Below are 15,890 nucleotides of genomic sequence, written 5' to 3'. Positions count from 1 at the left end.
TCACTTCCACCTTCCTGGTTTCCATGGGGATGTCTCATGACAGCGAAGTCTCCGCCCCCTCACTGCCCCCCCGGCGGCCATCTTTGTAACGGTCGTGCCAGTCTGAGCTTATCTCTCATGATGTATAATTAGCAGCACACACACAGTACAAGCTCTATGACGTCACAGTGGTCACATGACCTGCAGGCTAGAAATAGCAGCACACGCAGTACAAGCTCTATGACGTCACAGTGGTCACATGACCTGCAGCCGTTAAGTCTCTGTGCACAGGGAGAATCTCTCAGTTGACTGTAGGCTTGCAGACAGTAAACAGTTGCTCTTGAAGAGCTCCTGAGAGATTGAATTGTATTCGTTACATTATCTCAATTGGAATTGAGAGTCGATTTATTGATTAGCATTAATTGTCTAATCTTTTATTAATAGTAATTGGCATTTTCTGTCAATTTTTCTAAAAAAAAAAAAAATGAGGAACCAAATCCTCACAGTGATTCTTATTCTGTTGCTCCCTTGGGGAGTAGACAGAAATACCGTCAAACAATCCCCAGAGGTCCACATGGATCAGGAAGAGGTGATTGTAGATACATCACAACAACCAGCGAACATTCCGCTGATTTTTAGAATCTTATACCCATGGGCTGTACCCAGGGATGTCCAATCCCCACAGACCTGTATGGAGGAGCCCAGAAATGTCATCACAGGGTCCCCAAAGGAGGGGATTGTGGAGACAACACAGCAGCCAGCGAAGATTCCGCTGGTACCCAGGGATGTCCAATCCCCACAGGAGGGGATTGTAGATACATCACAACAGCCAGCGAAGATTCCGCTGATTTTTAGAATCTTATACCCATGGGCTGTACCCAGAGATGTCCAATCCCCACAGACCTGTATGGAGGAGCCCAGAAATGTCATCACAGGGTCCCCAAAGGAGGGGATTGTGGAGACAACACAGCAACCAGCGAATATTCCGCTGGTACCCAGGGATGTCCAATCCCCACAGGAGGTGATTGTAGAGACAAGACATCAACCAGCGAAGATCCCGCCCAGAGATGTACAGTCCCCACAGACCCACATGCAGGAGCAGAACATGAACAGGACAGAGCAGCCAGTGGAGGAAACAGTTAGAGGAATTGAAAAGGACCCTCCAGAACCCATCATCTGGTTTTCATTCCTGACCAGCCCTCCATTCTGGTTTAGCTGGGCAGTCCTGATAAGTTTTCTCATTCTGAAGTACATCCTGCGCCAAAATTACCTGGTCAGAATAGTAGGACGCTATATGATGTTACTGGAGCTATGTGGAATAATTTATCTACTGAACAACATCTGGAACAACAGTGGGCCATCCTTTGAGAATATAATCCTAGAACTCATCAACTGGATTTTATTCCTGGCCCGCCCTCCATTCTGGTTTAGCTGGACAGTCCTGATAATTTTTCTGATTCTAAAGTACATCCTGCACCGAAATTACCTGGCCAGAATATTAGAACGCTATTTGACGTTTCTGGATCTGATTGGATTCATTTATCCACTGATCGATATCTGGAACAGCAGGGGGACATCCTTTGAGAACCTAATCCTAGAACCCGTCAGCTGGTTTTTATTCCAGGACCGCCCTCCATTCTGGTTTAACTGTGCAGTCCTGATATGTGTTCTCACTCTGAAGTACATCCTGCACCAAAATTACCTGGCCAGAGCATTAGGACAATATTTGATATTCCTGGCGCTATGTACATTCCTTTATCTACTGATTGATATCTGGAACAGCAGGGGGGCATCCTTTGAGAACATAATCCTATCCCTGCCTATTAATGCTGGTGATTGGTACCAATGGGTAGTTGCCGGGCTGTTGTCAGTCTGGTCCAAGGGGTGGGTGGCCTTAGAGAACACAGTCCCATCCCTGCTTATAAATGCTGGTGATTGGTACCAATGGATGGTCACTGGACTCTGGTCAGTCTACTCCAAGGGGTGGGTGGCATTAGAAAACACAGTCCCATCCCTGCTTATAAATGCTGGTGATTGGTACCAATGGATGGTCACTGGACTCTGGTCAGTCTACTCCAAGGGGTGGGTGGCATTAGAAAACACAGTCCCATCCCTGCTTATAAATGCTGGTGATTGGTACCAATGGGTGGTGGCCGGGCTGTGGTCAGTCTGGTCCAAGGGGTGGGTGGCCTTAGAGAACACAGTACCATCCCTGCTTATAAATATTGCTACTGAGCACCGGTCAGAATGCTTTCTGGGGCTTATCACCATGCTGGTGGTACTGCTCCTAATATATTTTAAGCCATTCTGTCGACTGTTCCGACCAAAAAGTAGCAACATCATCCCACCACCAAGTGCTGTAATTCTACCAGTAACCGATGACACCATTCCACCAACAAGTGAAAATGCGGAGATCACCATGGAGGAGACTGACTTTCCTATTCCCAGAGTCGCACCTCCTAGGGATCACATCCGTGCTCACATACGGGATTTATGCCGGCCAGTGAAGAAACGTAGGCCAACCAAATGGTCTAGAGATAGCAACATTTTCCCAACGACTGATGACATCCTTCCAACAAGTGAAAATGTGGAGATCACCATGGAGGAGACTGACTTTCCTATTCCCAGAGTCGCACCTCCTAGGGATCACATCCGTGCTCACATACGGGATTTATGCCGGCCAGTGAAGAAACGTAGGCCAACAAAAGTGTCTAGAGATAGCAACATTTTCCCAACGAGTGATGACATCCTTCTAACAAGTGAAAATGTGGAGATCACCATGGAGGAGACTGACTTTCCTATTCCCAGAGTCGCACCTCCTAGGGATCACATCCGTGCTCACTTACGGGATTTATGCCGGCCAGTGAAGAAACGTAGGCCATCCAAAGTGTTTAGAGATAGCAACATTTTCCCGAGTGATGACATCCTTCCAACAAGTGAAAATGTGGAGATCACCATGGAGGAGACTGACTTTCCTATTCCCAGAGTCGCACCTCCTAGGGATCACATCCGTGCTCACATACGGGATTTATGCCGGCCAGTGAAGAAACGTAGGCCAACCAAATGGTCTAGAGATAGCAACATTTTCCCGAGTGATGACATCCTTCCAACAAGTGAAAATGTGGAGATCACCATGGAGGAGACTGACTTTCCTATTCCCAGAGTCGCACCTCCTAGGGATCACATCCGTGCTCACATACGGGATTTATGCCGGCCAGTGAAGAAACGTAGGCCAACAAAAGTGTCTAGAGATAGCAACATTTTCCCAACGAGTGATGACATCCTTCTAACAAGTGAAAATGTGGAGATCACCATGGAGGAGACTGACTTTCCTATTCCCAGAGTCGCACCTCCTAGGGATCACATCCGTGCTCACTTACGGGATTTATGCCGGCCAGTGAAGAAACGTAGGCCATCCAAAGTGTTTAGAGATAGCAACATTTTCCCGAGTGATGACATCCTTCCAACAAGTGAAAATGTGGAGATCACCATGGAGGAGACTGACTTTCCTATTCCCAGAGTCGCACCTCCTAGGGATCACATCCGTGCTCACATACGGGATTTATGCCGGCCAGTGAAGAAACGTAGGCCAACCAAATGGTCTAGAGATAGCAACATTTTCCCAACGAGTGATGACATCCTTCCAACAAGTGAAAATGTGATCACCATGGAGGAGACTGACTTTCCTATTCCCAGAGTCGCACCTCCTAGGGATCACATCCGTGCTCACTTACGGGATTTATGCCGGCCAGTGAAGAAACGTAGGCCATCCAAAGTGTTTAGAGATAGCAACATTTTCCCGAGTGATGACATCCTTCCAACAAGTGAAAATGTGGAGATCACCATGGAGGAGACTGACTTTCCTATTCCCAGAGTCGCACCTCCTAGGGATCACATCCGTGCTCACATAAGGGATTTATGCCGGCCAGTGAAGAAACGTAGGCCATCCAAAGTGTTTAGAGATAGCAACATTTTCCCAACGAGTGATGACATCCTTCCAACAAGTGAAAATGTGGAGATCACCATGGAGGAGACTGACTTTCCTATTCCCAGAGTCGCACCTCCTAGGGATCACATCCGTGCTCACATACGGGATTTATGCCGGCCAGTGAAGAAACATAGGCCATCCAAAGTGTTTAGAGATAGCAACATTTTCCCGAGTGATGACATCCTTCCAACAAGTGAAAATGTGGACAGCTCTATGGAAGAGACTGATGTGCTCGTGTTCCAGAGCTTAAGAAGCAGCTTCTTGGTGGATATACCCAACAGGGTGTCCGAAGTCCGTCACATTCCCATTTCCAGAGTCGCACGTCCTCCGGATTACATACATCCCTGGCTGCGCCGGCGAATGGAGAGAAGTACACCACGAATGGTGGTCAGGTGCAAACAGATGAAGCACCGGCCAACCATCATCAAGTTCAAAGCTTGCAACATAATCCCAACGAGTGATGACATCTTTCCAACAAGAGAAAATGTGGAGATCACCATGGAGGAGACTGACTTTCCTATTCCCAGAGTTGCACCTCCTAGGGATCACATCCGTGCTCACATACGGGATTTATGCCGGCCAGTGAAGAAACGTAGGCCATCCAAAGTGTTTAGAGATAGCAACATTTTCCCAATGAGTGATGACATCCTTCCAACAAGTGAAAATGTGGACAGCTCTATGGAAGAGATTGATGTTCCCGTTTCCAGAGTCGCACCTCCTCGAGCTTCCCTTCGTGCTTGGCTAAGCCAGCGAATAAAGAAGCTCAAACAAAAAATGGTGGTCGGGCACAGGAATATCTTCCCACAAAAGAGTGACTTCATCCCACCGAGTGATGTCCACATTCCACCAACAAGCAAAAATGCAGAGAGCGCTATGGAGGAGACTGCCTTTCCTATTCCCAAAGTCGCACCTACCAGGAGTAACACTAGGCCATGGAGTGATGAGAACCTTCCAACCAAATTCATGACTCCAGCAATGGGTTCCGGCCTTAGGCCACGATGGAGTACATTTATTGTCCATCCCAGCGTCGTACGTCGTAGGAAAAATGTGAACAGAGCTTTGGACAAGACTGACGTTCCCATTCCGAGTGTCGCACCTACCAGGAATAACACTAGGCCTCGGAGTGATGAGATCCTTCCAACCATGACACCAGCAATGGGTTCAGGCTCTATGCCACGATGGAGTACATTTATTGTCCATCCCAGCGTGGTACATCGTAGGAAAAATGTGAACAGAGCTTTGGACAAGAATGACATTACCATTCCCAGCGTCACGCCTCCTAGGGATTAAAGCAACATAATCCCACAGAATGGTGGTATCCTCTCATTACCGAGTTTCGTTATGTCACCAGCGACTGATGACATCAAGGCACAATTGGATTCCTGCATTAGTCAACAAAGGGCAACACTGGCTGTTGATCCCGATGTTGAAACTCGTGATAATCAGACCCGTCTTCACCTGCAGGATTTATTCCAGGTAGTGAAGCAGCGCAGGCCAACCAAGGAGGACGGCCAGGAGTCTTAAACCGGATCTTTACTTTTCATAGCGCTCCAGCGCTAGTGTCCCGGAACAACTGCCAGCTTTGGCTAGGTGGCTTCCAGGTACCAATCTCCGCCCGATTTAATTGGCTGGGCCAACATGACGTCACTCCCGCGCAGGCGTGGGAGTTCAGGTATCTCGGCATTGCCGGAGTTGTGTGTTAAGCTGCGTGGGCGCAGTTATTTAGTTATTATATTATAAATAGTGCAGTGTTAGTATAGTGTGTTATTGTAGTGCAGTGTTATTATAGTGTGTTATTGTAGTGCAGTGTTATTATAGTGTGTTATTGTAGGACAGAGGAGCAGGGGGGGTTCAGAGATGGGCCAGATGAGAAGGGGGTTATAGTGGTGGGGCAGAAAAGCAGGGGGGTACAGAGGTGGGGCAGAAGAGCAGGGGGTACAGAGGTGGGGCAGAAGAGCAGGGGGATACCGAGGTGGGGCAGAAGAGCAGGGGGTACAGAGTTGGGACAGAAGAGCAGGGGGGTACAGAGTTGGGACAGAAGAGCAGGGGGGTACAGAGGTGGGGCAGAAGAGCAGGGGGATACAGAGGTGTGGCAGAAGAGCAGGGGGGTACAGAGGTGGGGCAGAAGAGCAGGGGGTACAGAGGTGGGGCAAAAGAGCAGGGGGGTTCCTGAGCCGGGGCAGAAGAACAGGGGGTACAGAGGTGGGGCAGAAGAACAGGGGGGGCAAAAGAGCAGAGGGGAACAGAGGTGGGGCAGAAGAGCAGGGGTACAGAGGTGTGGCAGAAGAGCAGGGGGTACAGAGGTGGGGCAGAAGAACAGGGGGGTACAGAGGTGGGGCAAAAGAGCAGAGGGGAACAGAGGTGGGGCAGAAGAGCAGGGGGTACAGAGGTGTGGCAGAAGAGCAGGGGGTACAGAGGTGTGGCAGAAGAGCAGGGGGGTACAGAGGTGGGGCAGAAGAGCAGAGGGTACAGAGGTGGGGCAGAAGAGCAGGGGGATACCGAGGTGGGGCAGGAGAGCAGGGGGTACAAAGTTGGGACAGAAGAGCAGGGGGGTACAGAGGTGGGGCAGAAGAGCAGGGGGATACAGAGGTGTGGCAGAAGAGCAGGGGGTACTGAGGTGGGGCAGAAGAGCAGGGGGTACAGAGGTGGGGCAGAAGAGCAGGGAGGTACAGAGGTGGGGCAGAAGAGCAGGGGGGTACAGAGGTGGGGCAGAAGAGCAGGGGGTACAGAGGTGGGGCAGAAGAACAGGGGGGGTACAGAGGTGGGGCAAAAGAGCAGAGGGGAACAGAGGTGGGGCAGAAGAGCAGGGGGGGTACAGAGGTGGGGCAGAAGAGCAGGGGGGTACAGAGGTGGGGCAGAAGAGCAGAGGGTACAGAGGTGGAGCAGAAGAGCAGGGGGATACCGAGGTGGGGCAGAAGAGCAGGGGGGTACAGAGGTGGGGCAGAAGAGCAGGGGGGTACAGAGGTGGGGCAGAAGAGCAGGGGGGGTACAGAGGTGGGGCAGAAGAGCAGGTGGGTACTTCTTTCTTTCTTTCTTTATTTCTTTCTTTCTTTAACGAGCCCCTTGCTCGCTCGGTTCCACTCTCCCGGCACTCCTCTGCAGCTATAGCATCAGATCGCAACATCTGATTGTTCGGTCATCCAAGGTTCCGGGATTAGAACTACAGCTCTGTGCCGTTCTAACCCAGTCTAGGTCTGTCACTCTTTCTTTCTTTCTTTCTTTCTTTCTTTCTTTCTTTCTTTCTTTCTTTCTTTCTTTCTTTCTTTCTTTCTTTTCTTTCTTTTCTTTCTTTTCTTTCTTTTCTTTCTTTTCTTTTCTTTCTTTTCTTTCTTTCTTTCTTTCTTTCTTTCTTTCTTTCTTTCTCTCTCTCTCTCTCTCTATTGGACATCACTGACTTACCCCGCTCAGCGGGGGCGGGCCTTATAGAACAGAGGCCGTATATGGGCAGCACAGAGGCTTAGGGGTTAGCCTTTCAGCACTGGGGTCTTTGGTTCAAATCCTAACCAGGACACTATCTGCATGGAGTTTGCATGTTCTCCCTGTGCTTGCGTGGGTTTCCCCCGGGGACTCCGGTTTCCTCCCACACTACAAAAGACATGCTACTTTGCGTTGGTGGTGCAGTGGTGAGCATAGCTGCTTTCTAAGCAGATGACCCGGGTTTGATTCCCGGCCAACGCCTTCTCCAAGATATCTGCCTCACCTTCTAAGTGTATTGAGTCCCCAGGGGGGGAAGTGCTATACAAATTAAGTGTTGAGTATATATGAAAAAGTAAAGAGATTTATATGAAGCACACTACTAAATGAAACGAACCAATGAGTATAAGAATTGTTTAATTACAAAGGGCATATATACATATAAATTGGTAGAGAAGGTATATATAATGTAATATAATAAAAAAGGTCTCGACAGATATCATCAAAACAATTGATAGTACACAATTATTCCACCATGATACACATAATAATGGACCTTGGGTATGTGGGAAAGATAATGTTACGCCAAGTAAATTGATATCCAACATGTCGCGCTTCAAAGTTGCGCCCGCTCGTGAAATGGCGACAAACTTTTACCCTTAAAAATCTCCATAGGCGACGTTTAAAAAATTCTACAGGTTGCATGTTTTGAGTTACAGAGGAGGTCTAGGGCTAAAATTATTCCTCTCGCGCTAACGATCGCATAATGTAAAAAATGATGTAATTCTAATAATAAAAAAAAAAAATGGCCCTTTAAGAGCTATAGGGGGAAGTGACGTTTTGACGTCGCCTCCGCCCTGCAGTGGTATGGAGACGGGTGGGGCCATCTTCCCCTCACGCATCTCCATACCCAGGCAGGGGACAGATGTGATCGCCTCTGCCACTGCCGAGAGCACAGGAGATCGGTGGGAGGGGGGGCCCTCTCCCGCCGCCGATAAAAGTGATCTTGTGGCGTATCCCCCACAATGACCACTTCTATCTTGTAGCGGACTGCCCGCTGAAGAAGAGGATACCGGGGTTATGGTAGCTAGCTGCTGCTATTACAACGGTACTCCTATTCAAACAGCCGACGTATTCCTGCGGCGGGCGGTCCGTAAGCAGTTAGAATAAAATATAATAAAATACAGACCTTGGGTATGTGGGCCCAAATTGTACCAGTAACATTTCTACATGGATAAGAATGATTGGTTATAATAAAATACAGATATTGCATGTAGTTACTGTGACGCGGCATCGTAGGACAGCTCTACACGTTTCGTGGTCATAATACCACTCATCAGGAGCAGATGCATTTTTGGGAGGATCTGCGATGACCGGCGGGCACGATGACCGCCGAGCAACCGTGATCGCTCGTGTCGCAGTGAGAACCGGGATCTGTGTGTGTAAACACCAGATCCGGGTTCTTTCAGGGGAGAAATGACTGATGGTGTGTTCATACAAAGTATGAACAGCGATCTGTCATTTCCCCTAGTAAGTCCCATCCCCTCCCTTCAGTTAGAACACAGAGAGGGAACACATTTAACCCCTTGATCGCCCCCCTAATGTTAACCCCTTCCCTGCCAGTGACATTTTTACAGTAATCAGTGCATTTTTACAGCACCGGTCGCTGTAAAATTGTCAATGGTCCCAAAAATGTGTCAAAAGTGTCCGATCTGTCCGCCACAATGTCGCAGTCCCGATAAAAATCGCAGATCGCCACCATTACTATTAAAAAAAAAAAATGATAAAAATGCCATAAATCTATCCCCTATTTTTATAAACGCTAGCTATTTGTGAGAAAAAAAGGACGCAAATTTTGTTTGGGTGCAGTGCCGCACGACCGCGCAATTGTCAGTTAAAGCGACGCAGTGCCAAATTGTAAAAAAAGTGCTCTGGTCGGAGAGGTGGTAAAATCTTCCAGGGCTGAAGAGGTTAATAGGATATGAATGGAGGGATTGCACAGCTGATAAAGGAAGGAAAGTAAAGCTGGTCCAGGACCTATTTTTACACGGCTATTCTCTGCTTTATCTTATGCCTTCGGTGCTACACACTCGTTTTTCCTCTCACTTGGTTTACCTACCACGGCCTTATGGTTCTGGGCCAGCTTTCATTTCCTTTGTTTATCAGCTGTGCAATCACTCCATTGATATCCTAATAGGCCGGGTTCACGCTGGCCGTTGGTTGTCGGGGTCTGCGGGTTCACGCTGGCCGTTGGTTGTCGGGGTGTGCGGGTTCACACTGGTCGTTGGTTGTGGGGGTCTGCGGGTTCACACTGGCCGTTGGTTGTGGGGGTCTGCGGGTTCACACTGGCCGTTGGTTGTCGGGGTCTGCGGGTTCACACTGGCCGTTGGTTGTCGGGGTCTGCGGGTTCACACTGGCCGTTGGTTGTCGGGATCTACGGATTCACACTGGCCGTTGGTTGTCGGAGTCTACGGATTCACACTGGCCGTTGGTTGTCCGGGTCTGCGGGTTCACACTGGTCGTTGGTTGTCGGGGTCAGCGGGGATCACACTGGCCGTTGGTTGTCGGGGTCTGCGGGTTCACACTGGCCGTTGGTTGTCGGGGTCTACGGATTCACACTGGCCGTTGGTTGTCGGGGTCTGCGGGTTCACACTGGCCGTTGGTTGTTGGGGTCTGCGGGTTCACACTGGTCGTTGGTTGTCGGGGTCTACGGGTTCACACTGGCCGTTGGTTGTCGGGGTCTGCGGGTTCACACTGGCCGTTGGTTGTCGGGGTCTGCGGGTTCACACTGGTCGTTGGTTGTCGGGGTCTGCGGGTTCACACTGGCCGTTGGTTGTCGGGGTCTGCGGGTTCACACTGGTGCGACACGCCAGTCGTTCTACTTTGGATCCGACTTTCCCCCCAGCGACTTGAAGTCAGAAACGCGTCCGACTTCAATGAACGGGGATCCGACTTTGATCCCCGACAATACCAGGCACTGTGTCTGGTATGAATCTTGAGGGGGTACTCCACGCCAAATTTTAAATAAAAAAACGGCATGGGTTCCCCCTCTAAGAGCATACTTCCGTCTGGTATGGATTTTAAGGGGAACCCCCTACGCCGAAAAAAACGGCATAGGGGTTCCCCCAAAATCCATACCAGACCCTTATCCGAGCACGCAGCCCAGCCAGTCAGGAAAAGGGGTGGGGACGAGCGAGCGCCCCCCCCCCGAACCGTACCAGGCCGCATGCCCTCAACATGGGGGGGTGGGTGCTTTGGGGCAGGGGGGAGCCCTGTGGCACCCCACCCCAAAGCACCTTGTCCCCATGTTGATGAGGACAAGGGCCTCTTCCCGACAACCCTGGCCGTTGGTTGTCGGGGTCTGCGGGTGGGAGGCTTATCGGAATGCTGGAGCTCTCTTTAATAAGGGGTCCCCCAGATCCCGGCCCCCCACCCTATGTGAATGAGTATGGGGTACATCGTACCCCTACCCATTCACCTGGAGGAAAAAAAGTGTCAATAAAAAAAACACACTACACAGGTTTTTAAAGTAATTTATTAGGCAGCTCCGGGGGTCTCTTCCGACTTCTCCGCGCTCTCCGGCCTCTTCTCCACGCTCTCCGGTTCTTCTCCCGCTGTCTGGTGTCTTCTGCCGGGCTTCTCCGCTATCTTCTGCTAGTAATTATTAGGCAGCTCCGACTTCGGGGGTCTCTTCCGACTTCTCTGCTCTCTCCGGCCTCTTCTCCCGCTGTCTTCTGCCGGGTTCTTCTACTCTTTTGCTAGCTCTTGCCCAGTCTTCTCCGTCGTCTTCTTCCCTCGTCTCTTCTTCCAATGTTGACACGACGCTCTCTCCCGCTGTAATGCCGTGTGGGCGGTGCACAACTTATATTGGCATGGGGTGATGTCACCCGGTGATCCCGCCCCTTATGACATCACCACCCGGAGCATGATGGGATGGTGACGTCATAAGGGGCAGGATCATCGGGTGACAGTGTGGTCCACTGTCTCCTCTATCGCAGCATTGCTGAGCTCAGGTATTTTTCAGGTGGGAGGTATTTCTCAGGGGGAAGGATGCCTCAGGGGGAGGTATTTCTCAGGTGGGAGGTATTTCTTAGGGGGAGGTATTTCTCAGGAGGGAGGTATTTTTCAGGAGGGAGGTATTTCTCATGGGGGAGGTATTTCTCAGGAGGAGTTATTTCTTAGGGGGGAGGTATTTCTTAGGGGGGAGGTATTTCTTAGGGGGACGTATTTCTCAGGGGGAGGGGTATTTCTTATGGGGAGATAATTCTCAGGGGGTATTTATCGGGGGGAGATATTTCTCAGGGGGAGGTATTTCTCGAGGGGGGGTATTTCTTATGGGGAGATAATTCTCAGGGGAGGTATTTCTCATGGGGGTATTTATTGGGGGAGTTATTTCTTAGGGGGAGGTATTTCTCAGGGGGGTATTTATCGGGGGGAGATATTTCTCAGGGGGAGGTATTTCTCGAGGGGAGTTATTTTTCAGGGGGAGGTATTTCTCAGGAGGGGTATTTCTCGGGGGGAGGGACGCTTCAGATACAGATTTCCCAAACAACCCCCCTAAATACACCCGTATCCGGGGCCCCGTGAGTTCATCTTGCGCGGGGTCAGAGAGAGGACGGTTTGCACCTCTCCAGGGGCGGGGGGGGGGGGTCATCCTCAAGGATGTGGTCGGAACTTCTTCAGAGGAGCTCCGCCCAGCGATGGATCCGAGTCCCCAGAACAGTCACAAGGCCGCCGGTACAACTGTCACTGTGCTCTCAACTGAACTGCCAGTCAATGTCCAGGGTCATCACATGTGTATCACCATGGCAACCGCAGGTCAGACAGAGCCTAAGATGGCGGCTTCCTTGTAAAGGAGAAGAGGGGTCAGTTCTGCTTTCATTCTGAACTCCAGGAGACAATTAAATGTAATCAGAGAGCCCCCCTCCCCCCCGACTCCTCCTCTCCTCCACCCCGACTCCTCCTCCTCTCCTCCACCCCGACTCCTCCTCTCCTCCATCCCGACTCCTCCTCCTCTCCTCCATCCCAGTCACCGCTCATTTCCTGCTCTGATTCATGAAGTAACCAGCAGAGGAGAGGATGGTCATGTGACCACAGGCAGTGATGAGGACACCTGAAAGAGGACCCCAGGAAGTAAACAGAAGAGGAGAGGATGGTCATGTGACCACAGGCAGTGATAAGGACACCTGAGAGAGGACCCCAGGAAGTAAACAGAAAAGGGGAGGAGGGTCATGTGACCACAGGCAGTGATAAGGACACCTGAGAGAGGACCCCGGGAAATAACCAGAAGAGGAGAGGATGGTGGTCATGTGACTGCAGCTTTAGGTTTTTATATTTCATACCAGGGGAGTCCTTGTATACCCTTCAGAGTCCTTCCTTATGTCTGAGTCCCCTTCAGAGTCCTTCCTTATGTCTGAGTCCCCTTCAGAGTCCTTTGAAAGGGACTCAGATGTACAGACGGACTCTGAAGCGGACTTAGATGTGTACAAGGACTCAGATGTATAGGAGTTCTTGTGTACATCTGAGTCCCCTTCAGAGTCCTCCCTTATGTCTGAGTCCCCTTCAGAATCCCACCCTACACCACAATCCTCATCAGAGTCTTCCCTAATATCAGGGTCCCATCAGAGCCCCCCCCCCCCCCCCCCTTACCGTTCCACCCGAAACGAATCATTTTGTAGCAGCCCTGCGGATGGCGCCCCAGTAGGGGGAAATGAGGGGACAGAGAAGCCAGCCTTGTATGAGATCACATTTATCTTTTCTTTAATGAAAACACATTTGTTCCATGTGAAGGATTTATTTTATGTTGTGTATATTTCCTTCTCGGGGTTTTCACCCCGCTACATAGAAAAATGAAACATTCAGGAAGAAGTGGAAGGAAGGAGATCCCGTTTCGACCTTCTTCCCGGATCAAAGCCAGCCGTTGTCCGTAAACACCGTCCGTAAGTCCTTCTGCTCCTGATCTGTGAGCGGGAGAAGAGGGGAGCGGCAATGTCCTCCATGATACCCAAACCAATCCATCGCCCGCTTCAGGCCTGGGATGCCGAACCTGCGGGTCACCTGAAACAAAGAGAAGAGAATTCACCAGAGATAGGAGATTCCATCAAAATATACAGGAGCATCTCCTAAAATTAGAATATCATCAAAAAGTTCATTTATTTCAGTACAGTGGAACTTTGGATTGCGAGTAACGCGGTAAACGAGCGTTTCGTAATACGACCACTGTATTTTGAAAAACCCTAACTCGGTTTGTGAGTTTTGTCTGGCAAAAGGAGGAGGATTCAGGCCAAAGCGGAGTGCAGTACCGCGTTTGGCCTGAGGTGGGGGGGGGGGCGCCAGAGCCGATCGACGCCGATCGTAGCCGTTCGGAAATGCTTGGAAATACTACTTTCCCAAGGTTTGCCGTGGTCGGCCGAAGTGTCCTCGGGCCTTTCCGGCTGTTTCTGAGGCTCTCCGGCGCCGGCCCCCCCCCCCCCCCCCCGCCCGCATCATGCGATATTGCAGCCCATTGAAGTCAATGCGGAACAAATTATTTTTGTTTCCATTGACTTCTATGGGGGAAACTCGCTTTGATATGCGAGTACTTTGGATTACGAGCATTCTCCTGGAACGGATTATGCTCATAATCCGAGGTTCCACTGTAATTCAATTAAAAAAGTGAAACTCCTATATTTTATATAGATTAGTTACACACAGAGTGATAGATTTCAAGCACTTCTTTCTTTTCATTTTGAGGATTAACAGCCAGTGACACCCCAAAATTCTGTATCTCAGAAAATTTGAATAATTTATCTTAACTTGATTTTTACTTTTAGAAGGTACTGCCTTGAGGGCAGATAAATAAAATGTGTCTATTTTTCTATACTCATAGTATTGTATTCTATTTTGTTTACACTCCTCTGAGGCCCAATTGAAGTCCCATCCTATTCTACACTTTTTCTTTGTAACATAGTTGCATATCTTCTAGGGATGGTGCCTCTGTAGGAGTATTTGTGATTCCACGTTCACCCCAAACATACAATAGAAAAAAGGATTATTAATACAGAAATGTTGTCTTAGTGAGAAGTCTGTCCATGTACAGTATAGGATACACTCAATATTTTGCATGAATTCCGGCATCAATGCGGCGTGGCATGGAGGAGATCAGCCTGTGGCATTGCTGAGGTGTTATGGAAGTCCAGGTTGCTATGATAGCGGCCTTCAGCTCGTCTGCATTGTTGGGTCTGGTGTCTCTCATCTTCCTCTTGACAATCCCCCACAGATTTTCTATGGGATTTAGGTCAGGCCAGTTTGTTGGCCAATCAAGCGCAATGATCCCCTGATCATGTGACCAGGTATTGGTAGTTTTGGCAGTGTGGGAGGTGCCAAGTCCTGCTGGAAAATGAAATCATCATCTCCATAAAGCTGGTCAGCAGAGGGAAGCATGAAGAGCTCTAGAATGTCCTGCTAGAGAGAGGCGCTGACTTTGGACTTTATATAACACAGGAGGACCAACACCAGCAGATGACATGACCCCCCAAATCATCCAAAGTCAGCTCAGCCCTCTACCAGGAAATTCTAGAGCTCTTCATGCTTCCCTCTACTGACCAGCTTTATGGAGATGCTGGTTTTGTTTTCCAGAAGGACCTCCCACACTGCCAAAACTACCAATACCTGGTCACATGATCATGGGATCACTGCACTTGATTGGCCAGCAAACTCGCCTGACCTAAATCCCATAGAGAATCTGTGGAAGATGAGAGACACCAGACCCAACAATGCAGACAAGCTGAAGGCCGCTATCAAAGCAACCTGGGCTTCCATAACACCTCAGCTGTGCCACAGGCTGATCTCCTCCATGCCACGCCGCACTGATGCCGGAATTCATGCCAAAGGAGCCCCAACCAAGTATTGAGTGTATCCTATACTGTACATGGACAGACTTCTCACTAAGACAACATTTCTCTATTAATAATCCTTTTTTTTTTAAATTTTTTATATTGGTCTTCTGTAATATTCTCATTTTCTGAGATACAGAATTTTGGGTTGTCACTCGCCATAATCATCAAAATTAAAAGAAAGAAATGCGTGAAATATATTATTCTGTGTGTAACACATCTATATAAAATATAGGAGTTTCACTTTTTGAATTGAATTACTGAAATAAATTAACTTTTTGATGATATTCTAATTTTTTGAGATGCTCCTGTATACAAGAAACTTCCTCCAAAGCTGTAATTCTATGTATCCGGGTGCAGTTATAGAGAGAGACCACTGGGTGGCAGTGTGGACACTCGCTGGTTTCACCCAAACACCAAGTGCCATGTCCTAGTTACTTATCAGCCAGAAAGGATTTATTTTGGATCGCAGTCCGTGGACTTTCTGGGCACAAAACACTCTCTTAATAAAAAACAAAAAAACAAAAAAAACTGAAATTGTGCGGTTGTGCGACGCTGTACCCAAATAAAATGTATGTCCCCCCCAGAAATAGAGCTTTCTTTTATCTGTTGGTGGTATTTTTCTTCGTCAATTT

At 49.2% G+C, this 15,890-nt stretch overlaps 1 non-coding gene across 1 annotated transcript; it reads left to right on the top strand.

Moving 5' to 3' along the window:
- Positions 1-7,573: 7,573 nt before the first annotated feature.
- TRNAR-UCU (transfer RNA arginine (anticodon UCU)) lies at positions 7,574-7,645 on the top strand. The gene has a single exon. It is a non-coding gene; the product is annotated as a tRNA-Arg (tRNA).
- The last annotated feature ends 8,245 nt before the right edge of the window (positions 7,646-15,890 follow it).

This window comes from Aquarana catesbeiana, linkage group LG08 (assembly GCF_042186555.1).
Source record: "Aquarana catesbeiana isolate 2022-GZ linkage group LG08, ASM4218655v1, whole genome shotgun sequence".
Classification (NCBI taxonomy): Eukaryota; Metazoa; Chordata; class Amphibia; order Anura; family Ranidae; genus Aquarana; species Aquarana catesbeiana.
Note: the sequence above shows the minus strand (reverse complement) of the source record. Positions and strands in the feature narration are given on the sequence as shown.